Source organism: Buteo buteo, chromosome 7 (genome assembly GCF_964188355.1).
Source record: "Buteo buteo chromosome 7, bButBut1.hap1.1, whole genome shotgun sequence".
NCBI classification, from domain to species: domain Eukaryota; kingdom Metazoa; phylum Chordata; class Aves; order Accipitriformes; family Accipitridae; genus Buteo; species Buteo buteo.
In genome coordinates this window covers 21,931,024-21,950,462 of record NC_134177.1, presented here as the reverse complement: position 1 = coordinate 21,950,462, position 19,439 = coordinate 21,931,024, and positions in this window count along the sequence as shown.

Below are 19,439 nucleotides of genomic sequence, written 5' to 3'. Positions count from 1 at the left end.
TGTGATTCAAACAGTAACTGGTCGTTTGCACATCCCTTTGCTGGACTTTGTTCAGAATTCAAATATTCAACGTTTGGTTGTTCAACATTGGATACTTTCCATTCAATGTTTCTTGTGCTCTGGGATTGTCAGATTTGTATCTTGCTGGAGAACTGTATCTAGTTCATTATTTAATTAATAGGCTTCACAGGATAGCCCCTGCTCAGTGCTGCCATCTCTGAGGTAAAAAGGTGAATAACAAGCTGGGCTTTTAGTTACAACTCCTTTCAAGCATTGCTACATCATATTTTGAGTCAATATTCTTCACACAGATTTGGGATCATCTAGGAAAAGTTTGCCAATATGATACCAGCAAATCTAGTCCGGAGCAAAGTAGTAAAGCAATTGAAGAGTGCCACAGGTCCATAAGCAGATGACCCAGTGTGTTGTCTTAAGGTTGTTACCTTGGCTTGCTTAGGAATACTATTTCATGGCCAGAATAGCTTTACCTGCCTGAAAAGCAGAGCTCTGAGCAGTGCTTTAGTTATGCAGAAACATTGCCACTGGGACAGATCTTCAGGTGACAGCTGCTACCTAACTCTGAAACGGTAACCTTTAAAAGTACCAGAGTAATGAAAATAAAAACCTTAGCCTACCTACATATGGAAGCCTTGTAGGCATCTCCAGAAGCTAGTATAGTTGAAAATAATGGTGGAAAGGTTGGAAGAAAGGCAATGTCAGTTGAAAGTCTTGTAAAGAATGTGTCAGACTATAAGTTTGTCAAAAAAACCCTAGTATTAACCATCATCTTTTAAAACAAATAAATCGAAAAACCTGCAAAGAATTTCTGCTGTATCTTGCCTCAAATGTATGGTAATACAGCACCAAGCACTTCTATTTGTATTAGGGACATTCAAAATTTGCCACAAAGCAAGTAGTAGTAAACAATGTACTGCTTTCTTCAGGGACAGACAACCAGGAAATTTCTGGAAGGATGTCCTCATACTGATCTGCTTACATTCACCATGCTATTAAGTAAAGTGAAAAAAACAAACGATGACAGAAGCTCTACTCCTGATTTGGTTATTGCAGTACCTCTGACTTTGTGCCTGTAAAGCCTCTTCTTGACCGAGCTGAAAGGAAATTAGTTTAAGAGATCATAATCTGTTGCTATGAGCAGATTCAGAAGAACAAGCTAATCCTGTAACAGCATTGACAAAATATCTCCACAGAATATTCACTGGGTTTTTTGCTTGTGTTTGTTGTTTGGAGTTTTTTAATCAGTTGGACCAATTAAACTTTGTTAGATGAACACCAAATCTTTAAGAATGTGTCAAGCGTAGGTTATACATGAGAAAGTTAGGAAAGATTTTTAAGTAAAAAATAAAAATTAAAAAAAAAATGGAGGACAGGAGAATTATAGAACAGCCAGCTTAACTTCAATTCCTGTAAAAGTACTGAAAGTATCAGTCTATTTTTAAGCTCTTCAGAAAACAAGAGAGAGGAGTACAGCCAGCATAGATCTGTAAAGAACAAATCATGTACAACTAATCTAATTTTGTCTGATGATGTAGCAGGCTGTTTAGATAACGTAACAGCAGAAGGATTCTACCTTGACTTTCATCCTGGTATTCTTGCAAAATCTTCATAGCCTTAGGGTATGAGGTCTAGCTCTCAAGTGGGTGAACCAATGATTTAAAATTTTTCAGTTATTCATTGCTCAGTTCATTCTTCTGCTTTGAAAGGGCTCTAAAGTGCTCTGTCATGAATTTTGATGATAGTCAATATTTTTATTAATGCTTATTAAAGTTACAGGTTATAGTAATGAGAAAGGAGCTGAGAATATGCCAAAAAAACCTGTAGAAGAATTCAAAATGACAAATTCAAGATCTTGCTTAAAAATGTATTGCATTTGTACTCACTGAAAAACAATCTACTATGTTTTGATAAGAATAAGCTGTTCATTCACAAAATGAGGTAAAATTGGAAATCCTTCAGAAAAGGACCTGGTGATTATAGGAAATCACATATAAATCATGAGTGACAAATATCATATTGTCACAAGAGAGTAAGTACCCACACAATATATCACAATAATGTTATATATGCAGTGCCCAGACCCATGATATATTTTACAGCCTGCAAAATTCATGAAATCATTCTCTGCTGTACTTAGCATTAGGAAAGACTGCCTATTGTGTTCGGGTCTAGGCACTGCACTGTAGGGATATATAAATTGGCTGGACAAACTGAAAAATGAAATCAGCATAACCTTCAGGAAGAGAAGGAAGAAAGGAAATGGGCACTTTAGCATCAAGGGCATGATGTGAAAATGTTTTCCAGCATGTAAAGAGGTAGGGAACTTATTCTCCCTGTCTAGGATGGGTAAAATAAGCAAACATGATCTTAAAATACAGTAAGGAAGATTTAAATTAGACGAAGGAAAACTTCCTAGTGAAAAACATCATGAAGAATTTGACTGAAGTATTTTACCTCTCAAAGTGCTACTTACACCTACAATCTGTATTTCTGTTCTGTGGATGAAGTAGTTATACATCAATGTGTTCATAGCTTTTGGGGTTTTTCAAGTCCAAACCGAGCCCCTGGGTGTTTTATTCATACTGTAATTTCATATTCCCTAAAGGGCTCAAAACATATTTATAGTATGTATAACTGTCTTGTTTTGCATCTTTTAAAGTGACTGAACAGAAACTGTTCCCAGCCCAAAATCTGGATGCCCTGGAATTTTCTGGAGAGGATTTCAAGTCTGTGTTCAAGCTTAAATTGTGCATCCTAAATCCCTATCTGATTTAGAGTTATTTTGTGCGAGAAAGCATTTAGAATTTATTTTTTTTCCAGTTTTTAATTAGAAAAAGAATCTGACTGATTACATTCTCCCCTTCAATTAACTAAAAGAATTTCACTTCTGGGCTTATACCTTGCATGCCAAATTGCAACTGAACATGCATAGTAAAACCTGATGGTAGTATCCCTAAAAATAGAGGTTCAAAACAGGAATGCTCTGAGAATTTAAACTACATGAGAATGAACAATAACGCTCTAATGTTTCAGGACAATCTAAGATTCTTTTTTCTCCTCTCTTTGTTCCCAGAAGAACACTTAGTTTTATATAATGCATGAATACCAATATTTGTGGTGGGAATACTTCACATCTACAAATGGCTGTCCCACTGGGATTTGTAGCACTGTTTTAGATTTCTGTTTCCTGCTTCAGATTTCTGATTCAGTTTCCTGAAGTTTCACCATCACACCAAATGCCTTTTCAGAAGAGTTCTGGTTTAGCACTTTTCTGCATTATATGCAGTTCTCTTTATATACCTGGATTGGATTACATTGAATCTCACTGTCAAGTTAATTAAAAACCATGGTCTTGTCATAGCAAAAACATATGTGCAAAAAAAAGCAGCAAGTCATCAGCTTATACTAAATACGATTTGTTGTTTAAAAAATATGTTTATATTAAAGCTTGGATCTCTTTCGAGGCGGAAGAGAGAAGTTTCTATTTGTAGTCATAAATGATTTCAAATACTGATGAATGTATATAAGAATGAAAGTCAAGTCAACATTGTCAATGCCAAGACAGAACCAAACAATCCCATTTGATATGTAATATGTTTTATGATTTAGTACGCTTTTTCAGTTTCCTTCTTAATATGTTTTGTTCTTTTTAAGACTCTTTCATTTTAAAGCAGGATTTTCAGTCTTTGTACTTCAAAATAAACCAGTCATTGTCTTTAGGTATCTCTGCAGATTCTCATATCCTCCCTATGTCTTGATTATGCTGTCTCATTCTGGCCTGCAGCTCTAAGTCAGGACCTTTTCAGTCAGTTCACACAGCTAAAATTGCTGTCCAGATAAATCAGGTCACATCTTGATTACTACATATTCCTTTTTCTCTTGTCTAGAGAAATGCGATCTTGCTTCCTACATATCCATACAGAAGATCGCAGACAGCATCATTTTTCTAGCTCATCATTCAGTTTTTGCATCTCTCCACTGATTTTCCATTGCATCAAAAAGAAAGCACTTATTCTCACTTTCAAGGCTGTCACCCTGCCCAACTTATCCTCATTTGTTCACACCAGAGAATTTTATTCTTGAATCTGATCATTCCTTCTTTACCAATTTGAAAACTTAATAAGTGCTTTTGGGCTTTTTCTTACTGGGACTCTATACCTGAGAGGTGCTCTCCAAAAAGTTCTGCAAACCATTCTCTAAACTTCTGTCTGCCCTCAGAAATATTTGGCAAACATTAAACTGCCAGTAAACAGAGAACATTGTCTCATGCTAATCTGAATGGTGTCCTTTCTAGTCCTAGAGCCTAGTGCTAGATAGCAGATGATTCTGTATTCACTAATCCACTAACATTAAACCAGGATTGTAAAATTCTTGGAAGTAAGGATTTGGTTTTGTTCTGAGCTTGTAGATCACTTAGAAATGTGTCTGGGCACTAGAATAATGCAAAATATACTTAGTAATTCTGTAGTATTCTTGCATTATGATAAATACAGCTATCATAATATTAGTATGAGAAAAGATTAATGAAATAGTAGACTTTCCATAGAGTGGTGGGGGTTTTTTTTTCCTTCAAAGCCTGCAAATTGTCAGGTTTTGTATGATGGTAGAATGTTATGGTATCAGCATAGTATCGCTTTGGCCTACTTGTTTTAGTCTGGCTCAAAAAAGACAACTTGATTGTACTGTCAATCAAATCGTTCTTCCTTCTAATTGTGGCAGGATAATGATTTTAATTTTAAATAATAAATAGGCAAAGAAAAGTTCTATGTAAGAACTTCCAAAACTGATTTTAATGTGTGCTCCACAGTGAGAGGCATTGTTCCCCAGTGAACTGGGAGGGAATAATTACACTGGAAGACAGCATGTGCAGCAGAGCCACAGGTAGCATAGGTTGACATAGACTGATGCCAGAAGACATCATGTCATCTTTATTTTTCTGGTAAACATCTGCTGAGAATGACTGAAACTGAGATATTAGGAAATAAACAAATGCAAGTTAGGGGAAAGATAGGTTGGCTTTCACAGTATTACAGGCTGTGTTGCTCAAGTTGCTCAAGACCAAGATTTTGAAAAACAATTAGACGTTCCTAAAACCAGCAAGATTAGGTTTTGGGTTAGCTGCTTTTTCCTTTGTTTTCTGTTTGGTTGGGTTTTTTTAATATATAGGGTATGCATTTTAAGGTGCATCTTTTAGATCATAAGGGCTAGGACATTATTTGCTTATCTGTCTTTAAAGAAGACATAGAACCTGATGTAGTTTATTTACATGTGAATTTCAGGAGAAAAAATACAAGACTTTATTTAAAATTCTAAAAGTTAGAAACAAACTGATCTGTTGGACTTTGCAGTTGCTGAAACTGGGTGCATAAAGAAAGTAGAGGTGGAGAATGCAGGAAATGGAGGCTTAAGAGGCAGAAATTTTTGATGCTGTGCAAAATGTTTACCATATTTGAGATGCATCATTATTTGAGCCATGAGGGCGCTGTAATTTCTTCATCAATACATTCACAAATAATGGGGCAATTGAGATACACTAATACTTGCAAAGGGAAAATTAGAATTTTGAAGTTTAAAGCAGAAGAGGCAAAGTGGTAAACCTCAGTGTTTCTTTCATTCTTCAGGGCTGAGTCAGTGACACTCAGTGACTCCATTTACAGGCTTAAACAAATGCTTCTCCTAAAGCCCTATCTCTTTTATCTTTAGAGATAATGGATTGGCTGATCTAACTGACTCTGTTAATTATTCTGGGGTTTAAAATGAATAGGCTGAACCAAAATGAGTCACTCTAGGTATGGCTGACACAATACATGTTCTGTGCAAAGGCCAGTGCTCAATACTGGGAACATTCTTCAATATGGTAACAACATTTTCTACAGAGACATCATACCCTTACTTATTCCAGTATGTTTGGGGGTTTTTTTGTTCCTTCATTTCTGAAAACTTAGAGATTGAATACAGCAACCACATAATATAAGGAAAGTATAAATATTTTTTAATTGCATTAATGACCATCAGAAACTCCTGAAGAGTTGCAGGTTAAAATCCTGCTTGAGGCACTTGTGCAGTTCCAACCCATTGAGTTCAATAAATAAAATAAGAACTATTTGGCATGAATTACATAGAGCTGAGTTTATAAATGGCTTCCTGGTAAAAATAACCGCATACCAAGTGTTGTTTAAATCATGTTTAAACTTCAGTGGGGGGGAAGTAAGTAAATTTCATAAAGGTTTGCCCTCAACAAAAAGTTGGAAACACACCCTGATTTAGTTAAGAAATTGATAGGAACACCGAAATTTCATCCTGGATAAAATCAGGCAGTCCAATATGCTGCCTCTAGAAGTGGTCAAGACCAGATTCTTTAGAAGAGTAGACAGCAGAGTACCAGGCAGACATACTATGGCACATCTTCGCACATGTCTAATCCTGATCTCGCTAGAGATTGTGCTTCAGGATTTAATCAAGTTTCAATCTTCCTTCCAAAATATATAGATTGTCACTAATTATAGCAACTCCAGGTAAGTCTGCTATCTACATATATTCGTAACGGTTTTGAATCTTAAGCTTTGTTTGCAAAAGCTTTCCTGTAGTAGACTTTGCAGTTCAATTTTGTTTTCAGCATCCCATTTTCTCAATTCTTTTGGGTATCCTTTTGTTGTTATATACAGAGAAAACACCGATTTTCTTTTGCTTGAACATTTTGGATTATTTGTTCTTTTACTGTATCATGGAGACTCCCTTTGTCTTCACTGTTAAAGAAAAGAGACTGAATCCAGAATGTGTGTGATATAAACAAACCAGGTCCAACCTAAAAAGATAACAAACTTTTTCATGGTTCTCCTAAGGGCTGCCAGGATTGCATGAAGCATGTGTTATCTGTTTTAATAGAGTAGATAATTGTTTAAAACTCCCTAACTCTTAATAAGTATTCACCTGTAGAAAAGTCTGTCTTCATTTAGAAGAGCTGTGGAAAAGTCCTTTGGCATTTTCTGTGGGAAGTAGCATAAATGTGCATACATGTGCTAAAGTCATTTGATGTAGAGCTCTGAGAAGTATATATTTTCCTTTGTGCTCACCTCTTCCCAAGTAATTTTCCTATTTTTGTTTTGCTCTCCAGTCTCCAAGCAATTTGATATTCCTCAGATTAAGGTCTTCATACATCAGTTGACTTTCTAAACACCATACTAGATTTGCTGTATGAAGCATTCCAAGGAAAATATAAGAGAAAGGAAGTAAAAACCTATCCATTTTTGCCACATGCTGATATAAAACAAAGCATGGGAATAATGGTCAGCCTTAAATCTGTAAAAATAAAATGTGAACTCAGATAACCTGGGGTCGTTCAGAGAATGTCTTTTTCAAAACCAGCTGAATTGATGCCTGTTCTCACATGACACACTGGGCTCTGTGTTGGGTTGGTAAGATTCTAACATAGTATGACACTAATTTTTTTAGACAGAAGCTAATTAACTCCTCACTGAGACTTAGGGGAAGTTCTAGTTAATAATCATTGGGACAATTGCTCCTAAAAGTAGTCAATCAAAGAGCTGAATGCATTGAATCAGAAAGTCAAGAGAGAGCTCATTTTCAGCATAGACAGCTCTCACCCAAGTAATATTAGCCTTCTATGATCAGATCTGCATTTTTACCGGCTTTGGAAAGGGAGAAGCATGCAATGACAGGGAATTTTAAGGTGCAGCTAGACAGCATTTGATCCAAAATGAGCTGATCCAACAACTTGCTACTGCTGAGAGTGGTAGTTAGGCTCATTCCTGATTCTAATATGGTCTCACTCACAGTGCCAGCTCTAGCACTCATGTGGCCTCACAGTCAGTTGCTTCAACTCGCTAAATCAGCAGTAAAACAAATTATTAACTCTACTATAAGGGTCAGGTTCTTCCAGCAGCAACAGTCTGTTTCTGCTCCCTTTGGAAGAAGAATAGAAAGCCTTTCTCTGAGATCATCTTCAGCTGCTAATCCCTGCCTCCATTTTTGGCATCTCCCTTTTGCATTGTTAAGGCAGGGACTGGCTATCCACTTGGCTGCTTGTTGCACAGTAGGGTACAGATGAGTAGAGAAGGCTGAAGGAAAGAAGCAAGCAGGAGGCCTGATTTAGCAGTTTTGAAATGCAGGTTTGTCCCCTAGGTAGTCAAGAGTTCCCTAAACAGGAGACAAGCTGGAATAGGCAGGGAAGGGGAGAGAGAGAGAGAGAGACTGACCAGCATTCATCTTGCTCAAAACTCATCACTCTTCACTTTTTTTAGGTTTGTCTTACTCTTCCCATGAGGAGCCAGCTGATCCCTTTTGGTCCTTCTGCTACCTTTCCATCTCCCCTTCCTTCGCACACACTCCCTGCCACAGTTACAACCTTGATTTTTTTTTTTTTTCTTTGCAACTGAGAAGCCCTCAGCCAGCTCATGTATACATCATTTAGTGTGAGAAGCATCCTAAAACACTACTAGCAACTAAGATTCTGCCCTGATTCAGAACCAGCCTTCAATGAACAAGTGCTTTGAGCTACATTAAGAAAATGTTATTAAAAAAAAATGTTTTTTTCCACTAATACTAAAATTCTGATTAGGGTTCAATGTGGCCTGCTATTTCCCATTTTCTTCATGTCTAATGCATAATATCCACAGTAAGAGAAAGGAACTTACTATCTGTATAGGCTGCAGTACTGCTTAAACCTCCAGCAAACTGGAGGAGGAACAATTCAACTTATATTAGGCAGTAATTTTTGTTTTTAAAAGGCAGTCTCATTTGTATAGGTTATTTCATTAACATCCCACTGGATGTGAATGTGTACCTTACACCTGCAGTGTTTGCTATCAGTCTGCTTTCATCTCTTATTTTCTTAATATTTTTCTATCTTTAGATCCCATTCTTGCTGGCTTTGCTCTTTGACCTACTTCTTAGCCACTCTACATTATTTTAGTCATATCTGTTAACACTGAAGACGGCTCAAGTGCTTCTGAAAGAACAAAACCAGGCATTGATCCAAGCTTCAGCTAGTCTATAAACTAATCATAACTGTAAATATCACACATTTGGTGCAGAGAAGTACATATGAGTAATGAGGTTTCAGCCTCCGCTGCAGGCAATCTTGTAATGAATGTCTTATAATGTACCAAAGTATGTTGCCACTTCCCTCTGCTTTTTCTACCTTATTTTATTCACTGCTACCAGTTAATCTACAATCCGGTCACGATTCCTTCCTCTCATTCTAAAATGGCAATGGCTCATGATCTTGTGCCTTGCCACTCTCACCTGATTTCATCACCAGCTCCATCAGTTTCTGCTTTCTGCCTTGCTACACTTCACTTTCTGTGCTGCTCCCTTTCCACCTGCACTTTTAGTAGTTTGACACGGGTAAGCATAGCAGTCTTTCAGAGCTACAGGCAGTTTCTCACCTTCAAATTCTGAGGTGCCTCCTTCATCAAAGTGCGGACATGGTGGCAAACCTGGAAATGTAGGAAACAGAGCCCCACAGGGACTGAGCTCTTAGGCCTCAGGTTTTAGAAACCTGCTGGGACTCAGTTAGAAGAAGACATGGGGGGATGATAAGCTCTGTAGCTGCAAGCAAGGAGTACCTTGAGCAGAAGACAATTTCTCTCCATTGTGTTTGGAGAGAAGACAAGGGGAATATAGACTTGTCTTAATACGAGATGCATACTGTTGATACTCTTGCTCACCTCAGCTGAAATAAATTGCAGTTAAGCTTGTCTAGACTGAGTAATTAAAAACATAGTGAGGCAAATTATTTATCCTTTAAGTTGTCTTCAAATCAGGAAATGTTTACACATAAAATACCCCTTGATGGGCTCTTCTGGATAGATTGGAAAGTTTTTTCATCTCTCCTTCAGCAATTGCTGAAGTACATCAATCATTTTGAATTGGAAATGGGAGATGGCTAGACCATATTTCCCTGAGGATCAAGGCCAGACTGTTGAATTTAGAGCAGCCTGGAGGTTGCTCTTACCTGCTGAGAGCTGGAGCTGTAACTATCAGCTGACCTTTGCAGTATATCTAAGCATGCATCTCTAAGCATGGTATAAATAGCTAATAAATGATATACTTCCTAATCTTTCTCCAACTGTCATGGAGAAAGTCAGAGCTGCTGTGCTCTTTTATCTTCTGTTAGATTCTTGGTCAATGTTGTGTATTGCTGGCTGTTCCTTTTTTTTTTTTTTTTTTAGTAGCATCTATATGATTTTAGTTTCATTTAAGTTTTATTCAGCTTGTTAATGAGATGACAGTCCACCCCTACTAAAATATGTGACAAACCACTGTACCAAGAATGAATGTGCTAAATGTACTTAACTGTCAAGTCAGCCCTCACTACCACATTTTCACCTGCTTGTGTTATGCACCTATAGTATGTTGGCTGCATAATCATTGCAGTTTTGGAGAGTCCATATTTGTAACCATTTAAAGTGTATAGTAAAGACTATTCACGAGTCCTCAAAGGAAACTGTAAGACTGTACAGATGGGTAACTGTCAGTAAGAAAAGTGAAGGTGTCTTTTTAGCTAGTTAAAATTATATAGCGCAGTTGCATAAATAGACTATAAAACCTTATCAGAGTATTTACCCCTAGCCTTTCACTTCTTCTGATTCAGTTGGCAAACAGTTTGGTTTGCTTCCTATCAAAGAGACTTCAGTTCTGTGTGTCCACTGGATACAGTGGCAACACTGGAAGAAGTGTGTAAGGGGAGTGTATTTATGTAGTACTGACAATTCCAAAGTTATGGAAAAAAAAATAATCCAAAATTATTATAAGGATACTTCTTGTTTTCATTTTTCTTCTGCATTCTGAGCCATTAGATGTACTCTACTTGTGCTTTGTAAAGTCCTACACTTTGTTTTTCACAACAAAGTGGCAACAGAAGGAATGAACATAGCAGTGATACCCAGGTAGCATTTTAGTGCCAGAGAGATGAGTAGCTTGGATCCCATAGCAGTTTCAGTGTAGCCCTCTAGGGGAACCTAATGGATCTCTCTGCAAAGTGCTTCCCTGTGCAGTGTAGATGTAGTCCGTGCTGTGTGCAGACTTTATATGGATCACTCTGAAACTGAAGAGCAAAAAGTTGAACACCTGCTTTGGTAGAGTAGCTTGAGTTAATAATTGTCAACCAGTTTGCAAGGCAATTGCAAGAGACAGGTGGAATATTTCATTGATTTGTAAGTAGATTAGATTAGCAGAATGAGAAGATTGTACCCCACCCTCTAGTCATTCATCATCCCTAGGAACATTGAGGCTTCCAGATAAAGATCCTCTATCTTTGGAGAGGACCGAAGGGAAATGCTGAGAAACCAACTGTGAGGAAATGGACTGCTTTCCTACCACAGGAACTGTTGCTTTTTAATATCTACTGTTGGCTGGCTGTTGTCTTTGTCATTTGTATGTTTTTATAGTTTTTGCTAACAATCTAGATAAACTGAAAGTCTTGATCTTTTGCCTGAGTCTTGTTGACTTCCACTGAACTTCAGATATTGCTTGACATGCTTAGCTGAACTCCATGTCCAGCCTGCATCTGGACATAGGAATCCAGGTTCTTCTGAAAAAAATAAGCAGACTCTTGAGTAATATTTAAGTTTCTCCTTAAAAAGTTTCCTTTATCTGGATTTCTGAACGTGTGTACATGCTTACCTCCAGCATATTTTTCATGACAGCAGAAAAATATGTGAGGACAGATCAGTAGAATGGCTGCTACAGTGGGGAGTAATTCCAATGGGGAGAAAGCAGTCCTTCAGATAGCTTCTCCAGGCGCTGGCACAGTGCTGTTCGCAGGTGGAGTTAAGAGAGTAGTTCCGTCTCAGCATTGACCTCCCTGTGCAAGGGGAAGAGTCCATCACTGCCTGTGGAATGAGGAGTTACCTGAGCAAGTCCTCAAGGCTATCAGTGACAGATGTCATTCAGGAGTCTACTGGCTGCAAAGGGAATTAAGACTCTGAAGGAATCTGAGGCATTTTGCAACTCCAAACTGTAATGAGGGCTGCTGGTGTGCAGAACAGGAACTCCTTTAGTGAACAGGGAAGTAATGCCTCCTGGCCAAACAAGCTATCAGTTTTATACACATCTCAGTCTGACCTCAGCAAGTCTTTCATTTCCCTATACTTTGTAGGTGAATGGCTAGAAATTGAGTGCTCATATATACCATGTTTGCTGAGATAGCTTTAATCGACAATCCAGCTGGAGAAAACAGCTCTTCTGGGCCTTTTAAAGCTGGTCAGTGATCAGCTCTAGCAAGCTTGATCATGTCCATTTAGCTCACCAGTGCATACTGATTGCAAGAGAGACATAAAACTTGGACTTAAAGGCCAGCAGAAATGTGGAATCTTGCACATGGTGGATGGAACAGTACTTATGAATAATAATAATATCATGTTCAGAACATGATCACTGAACCATGATCTCAGAACAAAGGCTGAGAACCTAATAATTTGTGGTTCTTTTTTATTTTTCCCTGTCCTGCACCTCAATGAAGAATAAAATATCCCCAGAGTCTTCCTTACACACTGAGAAAAAGTAAATTATGATCAGTTTTTGCCCTGTTCAGCTGGAGCTTTACTACTGCTGTACCAGTTTAACAGAAGCCATTGAAAGAAGCTTGGCTTCCTCTTTCAAGCCAATGGTGACTTCTTTAGAGCAGGAGGATTCTATATGGGAGCAGAATATTCTGTACTGAATGTCAGGAGCAGTTGTTACTATTTGTTGGATGTGAACTTAATGGATGAACAGCAGTGAGTTTATTTGCCAGAAATATCAAATGCTAACGAACAGCTTGCTGTAGTCCTGGCCTTGGCTTCCGTCATTAACCTGATTAGACCAGAATTATCTGCAGTGTTCTTGGACGTTCTTTCACTAGTATTAGAAGGTCATTAAACAATGGGCATATATTTTGCAAGCTCCGCTGGGATTTCTTTTAATTTCAAACAGGTAGAGAGGGATTTCATGTTTCATTTTGAAATGCAAATTTTTTTATATGAGTTGGCGGATCCTCAACTTCAAGCAGAGAGAGCCTGCATTGACTGGATTTTATTGCTAACATTTTTGTTGTTTTCAGTTTAACTGTAAAAATTGTAGCAGGGTTGGTTGGATTGCTTGGGTTTTTTTATTAAAGCATAATGTTCACCCTTTAAATATCACTTGAACAACATCGGTTTTGTTTTCCAGATAGTTTTTTTTTGGTTTTAGGGACAAAGTGGTTTTGATCATAAGAGGAAACAATATTCATTCCATCAACTATATGCTGTTCTGGTGTTTGTTATTTATATAAGCAACTATATTATACAAGTTGTTTAATTGTCCATCATAGCAAAAAGCTTGAACTTCACATTTGAAGTATGGGTAGACAAATTGGAAGAAAATAGGAAGTGCTTGAAGAAGTTTATAGCAAGGATTGGTATATAGTTCTATAGTATGTGGTGTTATTTTGTGGACCTTAGCAGTGGGTAGACTCTTTGTTCTCTCCTTTGAACATGTTTATCTTTGGTTTATTTTACTCTAATACTTCCATGAGTAGACCCAAAAAGTACAGAAGTGAGTGTTAGAAGTTCATAATGTCAAGTTACAGTGTTAAGCTTCTAATAAAGAGATGAGTTTTTAAGTTCTGTGCATGTATTTTTCACATCCTGCCTGTAACAGATTCTATTGGGATGTTTCATGTCTTTGCCCCAATGCAAATGTTGCACAAGTTTTTCTCACAAATGAAACGGTGCTATTGTACAAATCCTAAATTTGGCAATTGAGTCACTATAGCTGTCGTATTACCAAATCTCAGAATTTTTATTATATTTTGGCATTAGTCACCTTAATATTCCCAGTGATGAGAGATGACCTTTTTTTCTCATCTCAGATTTTCTGGCAAAGAGTACTGTTAACCAAAGCCTCTCCAGCAGATTCCCCCATGGTCCTGGTTGGGTGCAGCTGTGGGGAGGTGTGGTGCTGAATTTATCCTGTAAAATTCCAAATATTGGCAAAAGGTGTAAATGAGGAGTGGGGGGGGGGGGGAAAGGTACGGTGCCCAGATTGCTAGGAACCATTGTAGCAAATCACTTTCTGTGAGTCCTGGTAGTTCTGTTCACGGCACGTTGGGTTGCTTATGGAAGAAGGGCTTCCCACCGCTGGTAAGGCTGCCACATACATGGATGGAACAGCTCCTCCCATAGCAAAGCTTAGGGAGAAGGGGCAGGTCAGAGTTCATTATTCTGGGAAAGTGATTTTTGCGGTATGTGGCTAATGAGGATATGCATAGGAGCCTCAGACCTAAATACACTTACTTTCCCCCTCTCCCCCTTTTTTTTAATTCTACCTTTTTCTAGCTCTCTTGGTTGTGATGAAGGTTACCGCAATATTATTTCCTCTTCCTCAGTATACAGGCAGCAGGAGGCTATTGTTAGTGCTGAGAAGTATGGACAGATGCATATGCTTAAACAATTTTTTCCCCAGGAAACCAGCTTTTACTAGTTAAATATCCTTATTAACTCTTTTACTGCCTTCATTTTGGAAATTGAGCTAAGACGCCTAACCCATAATCCCAAGCTGCCTCCAAGCTGACAACACCCTCTCAAAACCTTCACTTCCCACATGACAGTACCTGATGTTTTTATGTGGCTGTTAGTACAAAATACTGCAGAGTGCTACATATTAAAAATGGAGAGTAAATAAAATAGATGTTGATATGAAGTTAAGTGATGTGATGGGTTTTGAAGAGGCTATTATTAAATAGTGTAAGAAATTCTATATGACCTGTACCATTTTCATATTTAATTCAGTAAAAGAATTAATTATTCAGTAGTTGAAGATGCCATAGGTTTTCCACTCCAGTGCACTGGCATGTGACAAAATCCAGTGCCCTACCGTAAACAAACAGGGCCACTTAGTCACCTAAATACATATATAATGCAGTCATTATATATGAGTTAGATCTGGACAATTAATGGATGAGACATGTTTTGAGACAAATTTGATGGCCTCATTCACACTGGATATTTGCTTTACAGCACCAATATTTCTACTGAATCCGCTGACACTGTAAATGATCAGAGAATTTTTCAAAGGCTGTCACTGGCCCATGATTGTGGCTCATGTTAAGAGTGTGGCTGCCTGCTCCAGCCCAGCTCCATCCTGCCTGGCTGCTCCTGCACGGAGCTCAGCTTGGGGACCTGGAGTCTCTACCCAGGCTGAGGGACACAGCTGCCACTTTCCCGTTTGCCAGTTCAACCAGTAGCAAAGCTGAGTATGTATCCCAGAGACACACACACAGAGGGTGCTGACAAGGCCAGACACATAGAACGCCATGGACAAGGTTGCTGCATTCAACAGCGCCTACATATAGGACTCACACAAAACATAAGCACAGACAGCTATGTCCTCTTCCTTTTCAGCTGGTAGAGACAGAAGGTCACTAGTGAAAGCACACACACACGACACTCTCTGGGTTCACAAGCACATGCACATTCAGGGATCCCTTGAGTACTGGCACTTGCCTTTTTCAGTTATGTGTTAGGACATACAGTAACATCATGTTTGTGCATCAGTCATGTCAAGGCACAGCATCATGTCATGGCAAATAGTATCTTAAGATTGCACCAAGAAAGAGCTTGTACTGGGGATTGTTTGAATGCAGGGCTCCAACAGGGCAGCTATAGATTCACTTCCTCTCAGGGAATTGGTGCTAGATGGAGGAAGCTGGCGGGTCTTTGAGGGGGAGAGGTGCTGCAGTGTTTCACAGCTAATGAATAACCAACATATGCAACCAAGAGAAAGTGTGAGGTGGGGGCCAAAAAGCATACCCTAAATAATTCAAGGGACTTGACATATTTTTTGTGGAAAAATAAAAAATTGCCAAGCTGGGTTTTGACTTTTCGGGGATTGTTGTATTTCTCACTACTCCCCGCTCCCTCTCAACTAAAGCTTTGGTTTTTTAAAGATAAAGAGCTTCAATGGACATTTAAATAAATGCTCCTGAATAAATGGTGTATCAAAAATTTAAAAAATCAAATTAAAAACCCCCAACCTTCTCATATCCTCTTTAGGTTCTTAAGTATAGTAATCAACCTGAACTTCATACTTTGAATTTCTATTAAGATGCCAGAAAATAAATGTATGGTTGGCTGTGAATAAAATAAAATGTATCTGTCACTTTGCAAAAAATACAATCCAGTGCACAATGATATCGAGTAAGCAAAACAAAATATTTCAAGCTCATTGTGTTATGAATGACAAAAGTGACTTTGAGTCAGAACTCTGCTACTGCTTGCACATGTCTGTGGTACAGACCCTGTGTGTCTCTGCTGACAGCACAGCTCAAAATTCTTTAGTATAGGGAAGAATATCTGGAGGACTGCAAAGCTCAGTTTTCAAGTTTACTGATATTTGGGGGTATAAAGATTGCATCTTTAGAATGAGGAGACCGGGACTTTGTCTGCTCTGTCAGCATTGCTGACGTGCTCTCCATCTCCTCTGTTTCTTAGTTTCTGTATCTGTAAAATGCAGTATACTGTTTGGGAGGAGTAAGAAATACAACTCACTTTCATTTTTGAAATGTTTTTAGAGCTTTGGATGAAAGTTATGTAGAAAGCTGAGGTGTTTATTGACTACCTAGGTGACAGGGTCCCTGTGTTCTTGTAGGGCCTGAACCAATACTTACTATTAAGAGTATTACTAACTCGATGAAGTGGGGATACGGTCCTTATATGGATGAGATCTGGATGCTACCTGGACAAATAAAAATCTGGACTCTTCCACCAAAACCAGAGCTTTAAAAAAAGATATGTAATGAGGGATATGTATCAGAGGGATTTGCTACTGACTGATGTCTGGGGATCCTAGGGATCTAAACAGAAGCAACTATTCCTTTTCAATATTTGCCCATTAGAACCCCAAACTTTCTAAAGAACAATGCAACAAATTTATCAATTCTTGGTACTCACCCACTAAAAATCTAGTTTCCTAAATACTGATCATGGTTTTTCTTAAATCTTAAAACTTAGAGATTCCCATTTAGTTACTTAGAATTTGACGTCTTAATGTAAATTCTTTTTTGTGTTGATTCATGAATATGGATTTGGGATGCAAGCCCCAGTGTTAAAGTTTGAAAATGTTAGTCTTCAGCTATAATTTACAGGACTTTTTTGTTGTGTGTTAGGATTTTTTTCTCGCTTAAGAGACAGGTTTACTAACTTAAAGCTTGTAAACATACTGTCTTTGAGTACCTTATAATTATTGATTGACTTATTTGTGTGAGTAATAGAGCGAGCAGTGCTGTGAAGACGTTCAGGAAAAATCATGTTCTTGTTCCTGAAATGTATCTTCCCCATAGTACCATCTCTATGTATTATTTTTCCTTACATACGTTGTAATGAAATGGGTAACTGAAAATAACAGCAATGAAAGAGCCTTTGAATGCTCTTGCAGTGGTTTGTCTTGCAAGCTTTCTTCATGTAATTTGTGGATTGGTTCAATGGACTGAGCATCTCTGCTTCTGTGGTTAGATTAATTAATTGCAAAATACATCTGCTTTAAGTCTGAACTTTTAACCTTTTGCATGGAAAAGAAAAACTGGAGAAAATAGTCTCTAAAACTTCTGAGATTCCCTTCCCTTTATCATTTCTTTTTTCTACCATCTCCAATATTTAATTATGGTTTTGCTAGCAGTAACTGAAATTAGCGTCTAGTGGTAATTACTTTGTGTGATCATAATACTTCCAAGATGTATAGAAGTTTATTTCTGTGTCTGTCTAATTTGCTGTTCTGGAAATTATCTTAGAATGTATTACATTACAAAATAACTTTACTGAATGAACTAAATTCCACTCTCATTTATTCTCTCTTTTTGATTACAATGTAGCTTCTTACTCCATCCATGTCAGTTATATGAAAATCATATTTAAATAGCTAAGACAATTCAACAGTGTTTTAAGCATGAGCATAGGGATGAAACAGCATATAGGAGATGAATGCTTATTGTCAGTTTGTAGAGAGATTTACATGATGCAAAGTTTCTGTGTGCTCATATGATAATACCTGGCTACAGGTGACCTTTCAGCAAGTTCCCCCTTCCTATTAAGCCTCTGTTGTTGCTTAAAATAAAGTGACTATTTGATAAAACTCAGCAAAATGCCTGAGGGCTGCTCACTTCTAAAAAACAAACTGAACCCATCAGATAAAGCCGTCAGGGCTTGGGCTTTATCTAATGCTGCACACACTTTTATAAATTGATTCACTTTTCTGCCAACCCAATACGTCCATGAAATAGCTTGGCTGCTGCTACAAGTACAATTATTATTCCGCCTGAGGTGATTTGTGTGGTCTTAGAGCCCAGCAAACATCCATTTATACTCAAAGAGATTGTAGATAAAGTAGACACAAGCCTGCACTCCAGGTAGGCAATGATTGGCAGCTTCACTGTAGTATGATGGTTGCAGACAGGCCCCGTGGCCCTATGGGAGTCAGTAGGAGCTGGCCAGCCCTGGAGCCACAGCTCTACCAGGAAAAGTGATAACCTTGATACCTTGCTGCATGCAAATCCGAACCAAGAGGAATCTCAGTCTGGTTACTGACTTTGTAGGGATGATCATGCATGCTTATGGATACCTGCATGCATTTACAAAAACAAATGGCACGTACCTATTTTTTTATATATATATCACAAATTTATGCAATTATGTCCATGTGTGTTATGATGACTTTGTAACTGCCAGGCATTGTTTGCAATTCTGTATAAATGAAAAAGTCATTTTTTTGCAGGAAGTCTTTTCTCTCTTCCCCCCCCCCCCCCCCAAGAGTCGATATTTAAACTCATTACTTTCTTGGACTGGGAAAAAAATCAATTTTTAGAAGGACCCTAACTTCCCAATAACAGGGCAGGAGGTATATTATTTAGAATACATGACTTCTTGATATCTGTTGTAGATCTTGTGTTTTCATTTCTTCTCCATGTAGCCCTGAATAGAGTTACTTCCTAAGGTACAATGGAATATAGGATGCCTTTATCTACTTAGCTCAGCAAAATCCAGCAAGGATTAAATATAGAATAATCTCAAACTGTAATGACTAGAGATAAAAACTACAAAAGCAGACATTAAATACAGGTATAGATGTAGTATCTGAAACCATTGAATTTTATTTAAAAGGAAAAAAAAAACCCAAACCACAAAAACCTGCCAAGATTCAAATTGATAATGTAAATTCAACCAATTATTTTTATTTAAAGACAGAACATGTAACCAGTGCAATAAATAAATGAGGTGAAGATAAGTACAAACATGCCACCTTAAATAATCATTATAGGGTATTATAATCTCACATGTAAAATTAGCTTGCCAGCTGGCAATTGAAATTACATTCTGTTAAAAAACTAATTTGAAACTGGGGGCGATGTGAATGGTTGTGTAAAGTACACAACCTTTTCTTAAAGC